The following is a 17,406-nucleotide window of genomic DNA, read 5'->3' on the forward strand; positions in this document are numbered from 1 at the left end:
TAGCCTTAAGTAACAACCACAAAGACTTTTCCAACACAAACACAAAGACTTTTCCAACACAGAGTCTAGAAACTGATATTTTCTCGGGCATAAGACCCAAAAAAGTCGAGGTCATTCACTTTACCTCCAAAATCACTACGCAATTGTGATTGTGATTCATTTGTGATTTCAACCCCATTTTGAAATCAATGATAGAATTTACAGCCTGGAGGAGAGATAAAATGTCCAAAAAATGTGTTGTGAAGTGAGAGGAGTGGCGGCTGCCTCGTGGATGCCTTTGCAGAGAGCGGGGGCTTTATTCGGAGGCCCCAGAATGCTTGTTCTATACCCCAGAGCACGGAAGAGGGGAACGAGGGTTAATGACTCTAATGTTATGCTTGGACGCTGAAACACTGGGGTTCTCATTGCACTCGCACAGTCGGTGAGAGGAAGGAGAGGGAAAGGAGAGAGGGAAAGGGAGGAGAGTGGGAGAGAGGAGAAGGGAAAGGAAAAGAGAAAGGAGAAAAGAGAGGAGAATGGGGAAGAGTGACCTGGAGAGAAGAGAATTTTTAGAGAGAACGAGGAGAAAAAACTAGAACAAAGATGACAAGGCGGACAAGGAGCCTTCAAGTACAGGGCAAGCTCGGACTCTTGTCATTAATGCAATTAAATTTGCATGCTTGACATAATGTGGAGGTTTTTTCTGTCGTTTGAAGATGGCCAAAGGGGACGTAGAGGAGTGAAGCAAGCGGCAGTGGCCTTGTTTGCAATTTGGAGTGTTGTGTTTGAGTGTGTTGCAATTTGGAGTGTTGGAGTGACTAGAACAGGATCAAACCAAGTCCACATCAGAAGGACTGAATTCAGAATTTGTATTTGAGTTGTTTTATTAAAGTAGTTGAAGCAAGATTACTCTTACTGTACTTCTGTACAGTAAGAGTATTACTTCTACTTCTTCTAATATTATTAGTTAATATCTGACATTGTAACTTCAACGGTTTCTCAAATGCCTCTTTAGAGATAGAATGAAACAACTGCCAGTGTTCTAGTTTCATAAAACTGCAAGGAAATTCAATGTAAGCTGATGCAACAGCAACATGGTAATTGCTAGTTGAAAAAGCCATCTTAACTTTGGCCTAAAAAGTCAAAAGTAAGTAAACCAACAATTTACACGTCACCAAGAGAGTTGGGCCAACAATTCCTTGATTGTACTTTTCTTTTAAGTGAATTTCACTTTTTTTTTTTGCACTTTTTGCCAACTTGAACACTCCAGAGTTCACGTTGAAGGTCGTGCGGTAGAGAGTTTGGGGCTGGTTCATTGTTTCACTTGGATGCACATAATGGACTTGTCTTTCCTCCACCTCCCCCTCTCGTTCTCTCTCTTTTCTACTCCCCTGCACTAACAACGACCCAACCACCCCTCCCTATTCCGCCAGATTAGCATGACGGGCTAGTAGCAACAACAGCGGCGTCTTGGCTTGCATTAATGCTCCATCACTTTCATTCCAAGCCTTAAAAAATACTGAAAGAAGCATGGCCTACAACATTTCTCCTTCAAATCGAAAGTCCTTCTTCCTTAGCATTAATCGTGCATTAGCAAAAAATGATTTACTTTTAACAGTCGTCGTTATTTTTTTCTAGCCTCAGGCCAAGAATGCCTTGAAAGCCTTCCTTGAGGGCATCTAAATTATGTATCTGAAAAAGTCCTCCACCACGCCACGCAAGGACCCTGACGCTCGCCAAAGCTAGCCCCAAACGTCTGCATGTTTTTGGGGAGGCATCAATCACCAGCATCTACACGAGGATTAATCTTGCATAAATATTTGAACTAATAATGTTAAAAAAAAAAGGGAGGAAGGGAAAGGAGTTTGAAAATGGCGTAATCAAATGCAAAATAAATGAAGAATACAAGGACAGCCGGGGCGAACTCTCGACTGCAAAAGTGACCTGAATTCAGAATCAGAAATGACGTATTTTTAGGCATTTCCAACAGTTTTTCTTTCTCATAAGCAGTAACCAAACTGATCTACTGGGGAGTGTCTTTGCCCTTCAACCAGAGAGTGGCCAGTTCACAGGCAATGCCAAAGAGAATTGATACACAAACTTGGTCAGAAGTATTCGCAATCATCATGCTTTTGGTTGAAGGGATAAAATGAAATAACATAAGGCAAAGATTCTAAAACTTTTCGGTTCAAGTACAATCTAACATGCCGTAATACTTCTAAACAAGGACTAACCTAAGCAAAGTCAAAAATTAGGATTCTAATTTAAGTAAAGATTTGAACTACCGATGGATATGTGTACCACCTGAAGGAACTTAAAGTTTGAGAACAACTGACAAAACAAATTCTCCTCAAACACAGGGAGAACATGCAACAGTCAAAACAGAAAAGTCCTAACGCAAACCTAAAAACTTCTTGTTTTTAGATGAGTAAATTGAAACCGGTAATTCCTTTTTACTATGGGTGACCTGCTGATTTTATCCATGGGTTTCAGAACGACGAAAAATTAGTATTGCTGGAACAGCAGTTAACAGTTTAAAATTAAACATTATATCTTTTGAATGGTAAAACGTCCTCAAAAGGAAGCAAAAAATATGAATATAAAAAAATTCCCCAAAATGTTGGACTTGATCATTGATACATTGGACTATTAGGTTTTTAAACTTAAATCACAACAAACCCTGCAAATCAAAATTTGAATTCAATTCCTTTTTGGAGAATGATAACAGCAGTCTTCTTTGCAAAACGGTTGATTTAAAGGGCCAATGACAGGTTAGACCACACAATTCACTCAAACATAGGGAACATGATTATATTTGAGATTTTACTTTACATTTGTCCTATTTTCTCACAGTTTGACAATTAAGTTTATAATGTTACTTCCTGGTTGAACATGAGCAGCAGACATGACATAGGGAGGTACTGTAGACTCCATAACGGTTACCTAGCAACTGTACTGTCAACAAGACCCAAAGCCATAGAAATTACATTAATAATTGTGGTTTGACAAATAATAAAATCTGATTCCACCTTTTTGTCTGTGGGAATACTCTACTTATATATTTTTTGCCACAATTTATACAACTTTCTTTTTCCTGATTCCACCTTTATTTTGTTAAATGATTGTTTAGTCTGTTGGTTGGAATAGCACTTAAAGATGACATTTAGAACTCAGCTCTACTTCCAGCAATGTTCAACTTTTATTTTTCAAATTTTCCTCACAAACTGCAACTTAACTGATGTAAAACTATGAGAAATTGTTACCACTGGTTCAATCCAACCAAACAACGTGAGAACCTGTCATAGGCACTTTAACCAACAGAAAGACAACATAGGAAACAAGCAAATGGAGAACTGTCCCAGAGCGCCCAAGAAAAAGTAAAAAAAAATAAAAACTGTTGTAAAAAGAGAAACTTTGAGGAGAACCAAAAACATTTCAAGTCATTCCAACTGTATTTTTTTGTTTTAACAACGTGCCAAACTAACTTCACTTCCTCCTCTCCCGCGTCCCCCTTGTTTTCCGACTGGCTGTACTTTGGCCTGCTGTCTGCCTCGCCTTGCCTGTGTTTTGCTTCCACATCATTAGCGCAGGGCCACAGCAGCGCCGAGCGGAGGCAAACACAGAAGTGCCGACTCTGCAAAGCCGCCGCGTGACGTTAAAGAAGAAGCCGCCGCGCCGTGAAGGACACACGGACGCACGGAGACACACGCGCGCTACGGGGGGGCTGCAACTTTAGAACGGCCCGCTCATTAGTGGCAAATGCCGTAAATCCCCCGGCTAAGTATGAATCCTTGTTGAGGAAAGCCTAAAACAATAAACGCGGGTCTAGCCCTGGTCCTGCTCCGACTGTGAGGGGCTTCCTGCAGAAATGTGAGTCTGCTTTCACTGCGAAAAGGAAAAGAAGCCAGGGTGATTTCTCATTGACTGCAATCAGCTTTGTGTGGGACCTGTTCAAGATGCTTATTAGGTGGTCTTAGTTTGCGAAAAAAAATAAGAAAATCCTCGACCATGCAACAATTTGACTGTTAAAGTAATCAAATTGTAGTAGGATTTGTAATTTAATGAGGAAAATGTGGCAACTTTGTTCAATTACACGTGCGTTGTTGTTGTGAGCGCGGTTGCCTCTCCACAGATCTGACTTGTAACTTTTCCATGGAAATTGATTGTTTGATCAGCACTCTTTTTAGGCAAAAAGAAAAGAAAAGTAAGACAGAAAGTCGCCAGGAACTTTTCATATGGTGATTCTTCAATGGTAAAAAACTGTTTATTGGTTTTGTTGAGCAATAGTAGCGTCAGAGTAGCACTGTTGAGTTAAAAGTAAAAACTGGACACAATTTACCAATAATAACGGATTACTATAAAACAAAAACAGCTGGATTTACTGGAGAAACCTCATCTTTAAAATCAAGTAAGTCCAGCTGTTCTAGTTTAGTTTAACTCCTTTTGGATATATTATATGCCTGAACGTCTCAAAATCTTACAACTTCAACTGAAAACCGTAGCATATACTATGAATTTGTATGCAATAGGTCGTCTGCAGCCTATACTAATAATAGCTTTAATACTCTTTCCCTGTTTGTAAGACTTTCAACACGTTCCACATGCCCCTCCCTCTTCCTCTCCATCTCCCTTCAGTGAACGACCCCGACACACTCTGGGCTTGTTTTGTTTTGCTGTTTGTTTCTGTTGATTTGTCTCCAAGAGCCGCTCTCCCGCTGCGAGCGCACTCAGCCTGCTCCGGACCCGGGCGCATGCACAGTGGCCAAAAAAACGCCGGCCAGATTAATTTTATTGACGTTTCCATTTTCACTGCAACGCGATACCCCCCCGGCCTCCCTCCATCCCTCCCTCTCTCGGTCAGGGCTACCGCGACCCAACCGGCGTATTTACAGACTGACCTGTCACTCGGTTACCCAGCATGCTCTCTGTCGGCCTCCCGCCCCGGACTGCGAGGAGGGTGAAAGAGGACTCCGGGGCTATCAGCTCCTTCTCTCTCCGCTCCAGGCTGATCTCACATGCATCGGGGGGCGAGGCGGGTGCACGGCGGGGGTTCCAACATGCGATATGAGAGCGCGGATATTTGCGGATAAGTACACGGAGCGCTTTCTCATATAGTGAGAAATGGAGGAAAATCTAGATTAATTGTTGATGGTATTGCTCAGAAAACTTGCGTAATATGTCACTTTGTTGAGACTGGATATGGAATTTTGACACGGTGAGGTGACAAACCTACATACTTCCCAACGTTCTCCAGGGAGATAGATCAGTTCTATGTGGATTATTATAGCCAAAGGAACAAAATTCTCATGAAAACAAGTAGACCAAGTTAGGTTTGTGGAGATGCGAGTAAGGATACGTGTGTTTCATGGTTTTTAGTGCAATAAAAACAACTTAAATTGAAAAGTATGATTTTGATCTGGTTAAGGATAGGGTTAGTTTAGGTTTAGGGTTAGGCTCAGAGTTAGGGATAGGGATGAAAAGCAGAATATTTCAGGAGTCCTTCTATGATTGAAGCACAGTATCATTCACTCATATCATCAAGTTTTGATCAAATGATTAAAAAAAAGTATGTGTTTGTAGTCTAGATTTTACAATTAGTTTTTTTTAAAAATAATGCTTCCCACTTTTTGTTACACTGATCTAAAGCACAAAAGTTGGCCAAAGAAAGAAATGCTATCAAAACACATTAAAGACATTAAAAGGACAGAGACTTAAAGACTAGCCAACTTGCTCAACCTCATTACATCTTAAAGCAGCGCTGGTTCCTTTGCATCCACCCCCACTTTCTTTTTTTCTTTCGTTCTTTTTCTTATGAGCCGGGGAGGCAAGAGAAGGAACGCTGGAGGGCAAATTGTCCCAAACGCTAATGGCTTCTGACTGTTCCCTGGCAACTCCGCTTCTGCTGCCATGCTAACCTGTGCTTTGGCTAGCTAAAAGAAAGAAAGAAAAAAAAAAATGGACAAGGAAGAAAGGAGTGTACCGGGCAGGGCATCCCATCATCATCATCATCATCTTCTGGCCCATGTGACATAGAGAGAGGTGGGGGCTATTAGGAGGAAGGTCTCGTACAGGGCCCTGGGGGGAGTCGGGGTGCTGGGGTGTAGCCTGGGGCACTTCTGGAAAAGCAGCGCCGTTGGAGATGGAAAAAAGAGAAATAAATCTGTCTGTACTCTTTTTTTTCTGTCCTACATCCACTACAGTCTCTCACGTCTCAGTCGTTACTCACTCATTTACGTGTTTGTGACATTTTAGAATCTTACATGTACATGGGCCGGGATAGGGGGTAGGTGAAAACAGGACTTCTCTGAGCACTCGAGCTTCAGTTGCAGGACAATACAGAATTAACTCAAACATGCAGGAATCAATCAAAATACAACTTTGAGCAAACTAATAAGGTGCACTGAAGAAAATGGCACCACCAGGCGAGTTACAGGTCAGGTCTGTGGAGAGGCGGCTCCGCTCCCAGTAGCAGTGCAAGTTTTCAAGATAGTTTTGTGTAATAAAATCATGAAAAACATGCATTCTTGTTGATTGATTTAAGTTTAATGTCATATTGTGTGACATTCCAGGCGACTCATTTCCGTGGAGCAAAGCAGGTGACGAACCCCTCACCAGAAAAGTTACACAGTGCAGCTTTAAAACAGAGCAAAACACTACTCATTTTTACAAGTGACAATTTGAAGCTTTTTAAAATGGTCACTTTTCTTGTGTAAAAGAAATTTGCAAACAAACATTTCGGCAGCGCTCGCCCAGCCATTTCTCATCACCAGTGGGCGCTTATTAAAAATGCATTCAGATGGATCTCTGTGTGTAAACTGCTCTCAGGCTGGGCTCATTAAGGACGGGGGAAAGGACTGTAAACACCACACCAACCGCGCAAATATCTCACGTCGGCCAAAAAATCGAGCAACAAAGAATAGGCTATATTTTTTATTTTGGTGACGAGGAGTGGAGGAGTAGAAAGGGAAGTGGGTAATATACTGCCAGCCTCAAAAGGATCATATTTAATTAGACGAGGCGACAGTGGTGCAGTGAGTCCAACATTTGTGGTTTGAACTCACCTATTGCAGTCAAGTGATGTCAGAGAATTGTGTAAAGTACATAGAGTAAGGGATACTTTCATAGTAATAGTAGCATTTGAAGTAGGACTGGGAATCACAGGGTCCGTCACGATTCAAACCAGTGGCTCTCGATACGATATCATGACACGAATGCGATAATCGAGACATTGCACAAGATTTTATGTGATGTGTCAGCATTTCTTTGTTAAATCAGTACCTGCATAAGCTTAATATGAAACACACCCATTTTAATAACCAAAAGGCAAGTTTCCTTTCTCTTAATAAATAACAAAATGGTAGCGCTAAAATATAAAAAAAAATGTGGTAATATCGATACTGAAGCCCACTATATCAATACTGTATGTAGGATGTAGTCAGATAAAGTGGGACGATTAGGCATTTTAGTATTTTTACACAGGAAAATGTAAAAGCCGCCAATCAATTGTGTTAATTATTTAAACCAATAATAAAAATTTACATCACAACATTTTTTAATTGACTTTTGGATCTTTCCTGACGCAATTTCCATGGTAAACTTTACACATCCTGAAATCACTTTAAGTATTAGTATTAGTAGTATTAGTATTATCTATGGTGCTTGTTTGAGGTTAGTGAGACAAGGAGAACATGTCAACGCTAATCACCCAATTCAACAATCAAACCCTGATCTATACTGAAACAAATGAAAAACCTCTTTAACTATAAGAAATGTACTATTCCTAGCAACTTTCCCACCGCTTATACAAAACACGTGGCCCTCCCTTAAAGGTGAGAGTGTATAACCAACCTGCTTAAGCATTTATTTGGCCTCATGCATAAAAGATCCAACATATGTTTTCAATAACACATGCATAATACATGTGATTTGTGCTGCACACCACTGTACAAAATGTCAGCTGCTGCTTGTTTACCGTTAATAAACACGATTGAGAATTTTAATGTCACTTGCCATTACAGTATGCATTTATGCGTGGATTCAATTGACTTGTAGTTGCTCAAATTTGTTGGTAATTTGATTGGTTTGGAGGTATTCCTGACTGGTTTGCATTGTATTGTATTGTTTGTACCATTCTATCTTTGGTGCTTGTGAGTTTCGAATGGGCCCCTGCATTTGTTTCAGGCCAGTGAAGCAGTAAAGTGTGTAGAGGCACTGGCTTATGGAAGCTGTGGTTAAAAGGACTAATTAGTAACCCCCCCCACATCAAGTTTAAAACACACGCTTCCCATTAAGGGAATATATGTAATTTTACTACCCTTTTGAAGTACTCAAGAAGTACAAAAGTTAAAACCTTGCTCAGAGTTTAAAAAAAAAAAAAAAAAGCTCCACTAGCTTGTACTCAGCTGTAAAGAGTACAAATACAAATGTACAAATGTACAAATGTAGTACTACTGCCAAATGTGTACTTCAAAAAGTACAAAATATGCATGAAAAACTATACTCAAAGTATTTTTTAGAACTGTTTTAGATGAGTTTTGTTATTGTTTTCATACAAAATGTGCTCAATTAAACTGAATTTTGTCATTATAAGCTGCACATCCTCCATTACTTTCAACCTTGGTGGACTATTCCAAAAACAGAACAGAGAGACATTCTGGTTACATTGCAATGCCATGTTTACTTGAATATAGTGTACGTTTTGACAAAAAAGTTATTCTCACCAACATACTGCATTATATAAGATAAAAGAACTCCTTAGAACTTCTCTTAAACCTATAGCGTCAAGATTAGGAAACCACACCAATCGGCGATACCTCGAGCGCTACTCAACATATTGATAGCATGCGGTTCTCTTCAGCTCGCCTGTAATCCCTTCTCCCTCCATTCTCCTGCTGCTAGTGTGTGTGTGTGTGTGTGTGTGTGTGTGAGTGTGTGTGTGTGTGTGTGTGTGTGTGAGTGTGTGTGTGTGTGTGTGTGTGTGTGTGTGTGTGTGTGTGTGAGTGTGTGTGTGAGAGTGCATGTGGTCCGAGGACCCCTTCATAAATCCAGAGTAAATAAAAGGGGGTAACCAGGGGGACAAAAGCAGCGCCCCCCACCGCTTGTGTGATTCGCCGCTATTTGGACGACTGAATGTGCTAAACGCTGCTTGTGTTGGCCTGAAAAGTTGTGAAGAGAAAAAGCGAAGGGGGGGAGCAGGGAGGATCCTTTCAGTTTGGGGCTTTCTCAGTGGCCGAGCCTGGGGGGTGCGAGGCGGGTTAAAAGGAGGCTGTATGAGGGAATGGATCAACCAAAGCTGTGAGCAAGGTGCAGGCCAAAGGAGAGGGGTGCAGACACAGACTTTTAGCCCCCCAAACTGCATGGGATTGGAACAAATAGCATTTATAGTGGATTTTAAAACAGTTATTTCTCACATAACTCATATTACTCAAACAAAAGCTACGTATCCGCGACTAACGTACGGCCCAAAGTTGCTGAGACAGGCATCTATAAAGCTCTAGATAGTTTTCTTACACATAACTCATCGACTTTTAGCCTGATGTTAAACCAATGGAGATTATAAGAGGCGTTAATTATTCTGACTCTATAATGTGATAAATGTATTCATCATATCCACTACACTTTTGTCTACTTTTTTATGTCTAGAAATGCTACTTTTACCAGTAGTATACTACTACTTCGAGGCTACTATTACTATTATTAGGCTATCCTGGGCATCTACTAGGCCTACTAATACTATTAGGTTGGTTAAAAAATCTGTCTCCAACGTAGTATGAAACGAACAAAACTGTAACTTTTAAATCATATTCAAAATAAATAATTAACATTTTTCACGTTCCTTCAATGACACAACAATAGATTAAGCTCAAGTAAAGATGAAGTAAAGACGAACTATTCCTGAACTCAATTCTTCATCACTTCTTCCACAATAGCATATGTTTCAACTCTTAGCTTCCTCAGCCCGACAAGTGCTAATGACTCTAACATATTTACCAATAGCACACAGTTGCGCAGCTAGCATCTTTCAGCAGCCCATTCACCGCGCTCACCATATGTTTTAGTGCTTAATTCCCATCATACACTTAGCATAGCCCATTTTAGTGCATCCACTTCCAATGCAGTCCACTCTTTTACGCTGATTATTTCCTGATCTTTGCTTAAACAAGTGGCGGCCCCTTGCTAGCTTGCGATGGACCATAAAACAGCAGCTTGGTAAATAGCTAGCGAGCATGCTGACAAATTGGGTAGCGCTCGGGCCAAAGTCATTAACGGCCCTAAAACCTGTCAGAGCAATTACACCATGTAAACCCGCTATGCTAGCAAGTCCCCGTTGCCAAATGCGAAACACCACTGCTCACCTCCTCCGGAAAGCAAAGAGGTAAATAAGGGGCAGTCACAGATGACAAGCTATAGTTGGGAAAATTGAAGGCAATACAATGGTGAAAATTCTACATGCTAGGTCATTTATGGTTGTAGGCATTTATTTTTGTCAAATTGTCGATTTTCGTTAGCGTCCTAGCATAATTGCTTAAGTCATTTTTCAAGGTTTTTCGGGAAACTAGATAAAGAAACTGCCAAGGTCAAGAAAATTACTTGGACAGTTTGCGTTTATTTGACTGTAAAAAACGTTCTGATTGGCTGAAAACGTAGCTAACATTCTGGAGTGTATAATTAGACCTAAAAAACTAAATATGGTCAAAAAATAAATAAATAAAACACTTGGGCAGATGTAAGATTAAGTTTCCATTCTTAGCTAAAGCCTGCCTTTCCTTTCAGTGAGAAGTTTGCATGTTCTCCCTGTGTCTTCATTAAGGATAGCTGAAATGTAAAAAAAAAAACTAAAACAAATTAACTTACGATTCACCTGCGTTCCACATAACCGGAAACACGAGGCTCAATAATTACACTTGTTCCCAAACATCAAAACAACATCAAATTACTGTAATGTGATCGCCATAACGTTGCGCACTAAGCGTTGATGTGCAAACCCAAACCCCAACACAGCTGTCCGTGCATCCTGGCCCGCTCCGAGCCGCTGCCTCCTTGTTTTTGCATGAGAACTAATGTGCACTTGCCTATACCCCCAAAAACACGTCATTAAGCGTTCCCTTTAAATGAACTGGAATAAGAGCTCCTAATTAGACATGTTTTTTCCCCTCCTCTGTGTGGTGAAGTGAAGCAATCAGGCAGCAAGGGGGAAGTAATGGGTAAGGGAGGGGGTCACGGAACGCCTTTCTTTCAACGCCCACTTTTGCTGAGCCCCTAACCTAACCACTGGCCAGATATTGCATTGTCATCCTTGGGATACAGTAACTCAAAGGCACGATGTATTTTAATTAGCGTGAGCAAAACAACCATAAAAAGGTATGTGAAAATGTGTTAAATCACTACTTTTTCTACATTTTTTACGTGAAGATTTGGCAGGATTTTAAAGTTGAACTATGCAACTTTTCAGGTGAAGAGCCAACCAACTGCTTGTTGTCTACGGAGATGGTATTGCTTTGCCTAGAATGTTCCACAGTATAGCTTTAAATGTGTCCATCTGGAGACAAGTAGATGAGGCTACAAGACCGAATTACAAGTCAATAAAAACACCTGTATTGTTAATTTTATTTAGTTTTTGGCAATTTGAAGAAGACCAACTGTCCAACAAATCTTGCTTTAGTGGCTTGTCCACATGTACGAGACCATTAACCAGCAAGGGGGAAGTAATAGGTGAGGGAGGGGGTCACAGCCTGCCATTCTTTCGCCGCCGACTTTTGCTAAGCCCCCTAACCCAACCACCGGCCCGATATTGCATTGTCATCCCTGGAATGCTGCAGATAACTATCGTGTTCGGGTCCGTGGCCTGCAGAGAGAATACTGGAAAGAGCGAGTGAGCGAGGGGAGGGTGAGGGGAGGAGGTTGGAGGTTGAGGTTAAGGATTGTTTTGCACAGTCAGTTCGGTTAGGTGAAGCTGCTTTACCTTTTAACCCAAAGTACAGATCAGGACGAGCATTTAAGAGCGCTCCCCGAGGCTAAGGGAGGGGCAGGTAATGTTATGTGTGTGCGATGAAGCTATCTCTGACCAAGAGGTTATCACTCAAGCATATTTGAGTACAGTGCAGGTGTGCCACACTTTAACCACACATTATTAGCTAGTTAAAAAACAGTGTTATTGACTAAATCTTTTGGCATTAGGCTAACAGAAACTGAACTAAAACTCTATGAGGTGTAACACAATCCCAAGCTCAATCTTTTGTCAGTTGTTCCAGTGGCACAAACATGTATCATGCAGCAGGTGATGTGTCTTGCACAACTCTCCTTCTTTAAATTATTGGGATTCGTTTTGGAGTTGTGCTATTTTAAATGCTATATTACAATTTTCAAGATTCTATTGGCCAGGTTTGTGTGTATCTAATGTCCCAACAGCAGTCCCCATGCAGCAGCACTTTAGAATCGGTCTAAAAGCTCGGTGTCAGTTAAGATGTTCCAAGACTTCATCTAGGCACAAAAAGCTAGAGCAAAGGAATAGAGACGTGTCAAAGGAAAGGAGGCAGGCAGTTGCAGATGTCAGGGCCCAATTTGCATCATCAGCAAAGGGCCAAATTGTCGGGGTGGTGGGGGCCGACCCTCTGGCCCAGTCACTCTTTTGGGGGGAGAACTGAAAGGGGATGCCCATGACTGCCCCGTGCACCAGACAAGCTCCAGTAGCAAATAGAGGGCTAGGAAAGGTTCTCCATTTCTATAGCCCAGAGGTTATTTACCAACCGTGTGGCAACTAGAACCTTGATTAATGGTCAAATACACATTGTTGTCTGTATACTCATGGTTATGCAACGCTGTATAAATACAGTCATTACAAATATTGGGAGATATTAAGCTTGATCTAAAAATTGTTTTTGAAATTTTAAAACTTATGCCCTTCTTAGCATCCATTTTTTGGTAAAATGACAATAAAAAAAAAACACCCAAGTTAACAGCATCAAATAATTGTGCCAAGTTAAATCTTATATGCCCTTGTTCCTACAGTGCAACTTTGAAAGATGTGTTTCTATGTAAATACGTATCTCTTCCCGGCCAAATTAATTCAATATAATTCAGAACTTAACAAGACGGTCTGTGTGCGGAATGGATTTGAGAAGCAGCTTTCAAACGTTAACATCTACACTAGCCAACCAGCTCTTTTGGGATTTAAAGAAGCACTCTGGGGCTTGCACAGTTTACTACATCTGCATTAATTCTCTTCGCTCAATTTACAACCCACAAACAGACAAGACAAACAAGCTCGGAAATGTCAAATTTATTATTGGCACCCGTGATGGACTGGAGACTTCTTCAGCGCTAGTTGGCGGTATTAAAAGGTTTATAAATCAACAAGTCAACCATCAAGAGCGTAGCACACAGCCTCTGTTCGGCCGCTCTCTCATCAGGCGTCATCTTTCGCTACCGCCATGTTTTGTTTTTTTTCTTCTTGCACACAAATGTCCTGCAGGCAAGGAACAAAGCGAGCAGAACTGATTACTGCGCGCTAGCCCCGCTCCGCCAGTCGAAAGTCTGTTTGGCTTCCTAATGAGCGCACTAAAACCCCAATTCATCAGCCATAACCCCTTCGCAACCTGCCCGCCTGAAGTCCCTCCCATTATGACCACCAGCCCAAGGACGGTGCGCTTACAGGCAGCCGACGCCGGGTCAAGGGCGCGGGGGAGAAAGGGATGGGTCAGAATGAGGTACACACAGTGTGTGGTGTTTACTGGAGGAAAGTTTTTGAAGGACTTTGAAAGATTATTACGCAACAAAGTGAAATTGAAGATTGAGGACTAAAAGAAGCACTTTGTAGACCTATCGTTACAATATCTGTCTTAGGCAAGTTATTAGGTGAACTTATTTGCATGATTTGATGATGAAATTGGTTAAAATAGATGGCATAGTTGATAAAGTGTTGTCTTCCCAAATGGAAGGGAAGCTGGTTCAAACTTGATCACAAGCACAGACTTGATTTAAGTCCTTCAGCAAGACACTTAAGCAACCTTGCTGACTCCTCCTGTATTAGTGTAGCATGTGTTGCAATCAGTAAGGCATCTGTCAGACAAAAATATGAAATTCCAAGTGTTTTGAGGAAACTACATTGTTCTAAGTTGTTCATATTGCTTCCTTTTTGATTATATTTATTTCTTAGGGGATATTTGAATGAACAAGCCTTTCCAACGTCTCAGTTAAAACTTTTCATCATTTGCAAGTACCACCTCCCACCGTACCCTTTACACTCAGCCCCCCTCTCCTTCTCCAGCCCTTGTGGTGTCTCAGCCTGAGTGCAGGAATGTCCGGCTCTACGACCACTTTCTCTACCAGCGGGAATGTCCCAATGTTCCAGACATCTCAACTTTTTAATACTCCTCCTTCCCATCCCCACCAGCACTGGAATTCTCTGGGAAGGGAATGTCGGACAGGATCGGAGCTCGCGTTGTTATGTTGAAGGAATTGTCTTGGGAATATGTTGTGTTCAAGCTCAAGAAATTGTTTTTGTCAAATATGCAGATGGAGGTCAAATGTCAGTGTTATTTTAAAGGATATTTTGAGAGAATTGTCAAAACATGAATTTTATAAAGGCAATTGGGTCCAAAAAATTGCTATCAGCTCATTCCTTCAAGTCTGGAATTGAATATGATCTCAAATTGTAGCTGCTATTACGAAACCTTTTTTTTTTTGAAGTGAATTAGGAGTGACTGAATTTAAACACTTTCTTTTTCATACAAAAGAAAATAAAAAATACTGTGGAATAATAGCTGCCCTCAAAGTTAAACACATTTTTATGCAATCTCCCAGTTGTGACAGCATTTGAATTCAGCCTATTGGATCAAGCTGAAGAAGACGGTGTTAAAATGCACATATAGGAGCCTGTTTGGAGGAATGGGGAGTTTGTGGGCTAAACTCCCAGTGTTGCTCATTACACCGGCTCCGAATGATCCTCTCGACACCTGAGCAGTAACCAAGAGATTACAGAATTGATGAATCCGTGCTTTCAAATGCAGCTGTTTTATTCTGCTTTAGTAATTAATTCTTTTCCCGATAGCGTATTGATTAGGTGTAGCCCTTGATAAAGTTCAAACTGAGAGGGATCCCCCAAGGGTCCGCACTAGGGCCGCTGCGAGGAGCCGGTGGAAACGTGTGCTTTCACCTGGTTCGCACTCAAAGCAGTTTAGACTCATAAATTAGCAATAGTAAGTAGAGAAGAATCGAGGGAAAAGTGTGTAATATATTTCATATTTCATGCCGTGTTTTGACCTGACTGCTGATTTATGGTGAGCAAAAGATGAGTAAAATTTGAGAAATAACGTTTGTCTAGACTGATTTTTTTCCTAGAATTGACAAATGTGACAATTGAGGAGAAGGACATGATTTTTTTTTGGAGTGTTTTTGTGATTGGGTATTTACTAAGTTTTTTAATAATTTCAGGTTGCAGGTAAAGTTAAATTTTCACTTCAAAATAATGGCATTGAATTTTAAGATATTTATTTAATGACACAAATGCAATATATGGCATTAAGTACATGAAATACATGATCCATGTATTACTGAATATATTCTATGAACATTATTATGAGATGCTATGCTAGGTGTGTAACACTGACAGGTCCTCATTATTTTCTTTGCAATGTTCCATATTTCAATGTTTAATAGTTTATGACATTCATCTGTTTCAATTTTCTTGCTTTTCTATTGTAAATTCCCCCCCCAAAAAAATTTCTTCAATATGTTCTTGCTTAAAATTCAAAAAGATTCTATTGCGAACCCTTCCCTGGTTAGCCCCCCATCGTAGCGCAGCATTTGTACCTCGCAGCTACCGCCTTCTTCTCCCTCTCTCCCTTCCCTCCTCAAAAACCTGCTCGTATACCCTTTCACAAAACTCCTCTTTCATTTTCTCATGGCTGCGTTTTTCCGTACAGCCGCGGAGGTGGGAGAGGGGTGAGAGAAAGTCTGATCAACACAGGGTTTCTTGGGGGTAGATCTCCAGGGAGCTAACTAGCAGCAGGCAAAATCACGTTCAGCTTTAAGAGAGAGGAGCGCTCTTGTCTTGTCAGGACCCCTCACCTAACAGACTCCTTTACGAGTCAATAACCGCGCCCGGCCCAAGTGTCATCCGACGGGCCTGGTACACATTGACTTTTAACCACAGAAGGAAGGAAGGAAGTAGCATGAAGCCAACTATGGTGAACCACTCACAGATGTATCATGCAAATGCTGTTGGGTGTGGAAATCTAAAAATGCGTTTTCTGAGAGAAATGTGTGAGTGTTTGCCCGCTAACAAGAAGGTTGATGGTTTGATCCTCAGCTAACCACATAGTAGCTGTTGTTCAGGGTAAGACCACCTAAACAATACGCTCACAGTATCATCAGTTCGATTTCCATAGTCCAGGCTGTCAAAGTACATTTGCCAGTCCAAAGTCCAACATGGCACATTGGTACTAATCGATAGTGACAAATAACGGATGACCCAATAAAACGACGGATCAAATTATGTTTTAATATCAAGAGGAGATAGGAAAATATAATTAGAAGGCGGAAGTTCACACGTTCATGTTTCCTTGCATTAACAGGAGACTGGAATGCTGAGTTCTGATGAGGTTTCGATATCGACTGCCCATTTTAAGGAAGCTCTGCGGGTCATTTCATTACAGCCCAATTCAGTGGCACTAATTTTGGACGTTAGCAGGTAGACGGCAGTCGGAAATTGCAAAGGGCGGCTATTATCGGTGCGAAAGATAGAAATTGAAGCCGAGCCATTTTGCAAGATATCACTGCCGGGGAGAACCATATTGACAATAGCAGGCCTGGCCCGATTTCTCATCTTTTCTCCATAGCCGTAATTGCAAGTGAAATCTTAAGTACTTTTTTTGGCGGAAATATTGCTGTTATGCGCAAACTTTGGATCCGCGATGTAATGTTGGCAGCGTTCCTAACTGCTTTTAGATTGACTGTATGAAAGTTTAATGTCGGCAGTTCAATATGTCAGTCTGTCTCGCAACAGTAAAAAGACAACGGACGGAGGTTTGATGAAAAATATTGGCAAAAAAAGCTGGAAATGTTTTCTATTTGCATGTGTCTTTCATACATGTTTTAAGTTCCGTTACTTCAAATAGTATTTCAACAAATAGTTTGAAGAAGTTTAGTTTTACTGATGTCTTTTCTATCATCATCTTAATGTAAAGACTATGACTGTGATTATAGGGTGGCTCTGGTGGTACAGCAGCCACCCTACAACCAGAAGGTTATAGGTTCAAATCCAACTTCTATTACTCGAATGCTGGCAAAGCTATTTTGTACTGCGTAAGATCGTAATAACTTGTACTAACAATATACTTCTTCAGTTGTTATTGAACTACTATTATTTCTGTTTCTACAGCCAATGTAAAAATGAAAGATTATACTTTTATACAGTATTTTCTTATT

The 17,406-nt window shown here is 40.9% G+C and overlaps 1 protein-coding gene across 10 annotated transcripts in view; it reads right to left on the reverse strand.

Moving 5' to 3' along the window:
• The window catches only part of meis2a (Meis homeobox 2a), a 145,284-nt gene that overhangs the window by 87,267 nt on the left and 40,611 nt on the right, over positions 1 to 17,406 (reverse strand). The gene's annotated exons all lie outside the window — the stretch shown is intronic.

The sequence above is a fragment of the Eucyclogobius newberryi genome, unplaced genomic scaffold (assembly GCF_026437365.1).
Source record: "Eucyclogobius newberryi isolate DKJ021-1_F unplaced genomic scaffold, fEucNew1.0.hap1 SCAF_21, whole genome shotgun sequence".
NCBI lineage: Eukaryota > Metazoa > Chordata > Actinopteri > Gobiiformes > Gobiidae > Eucyclogobius > Eucyclogobius newberryi.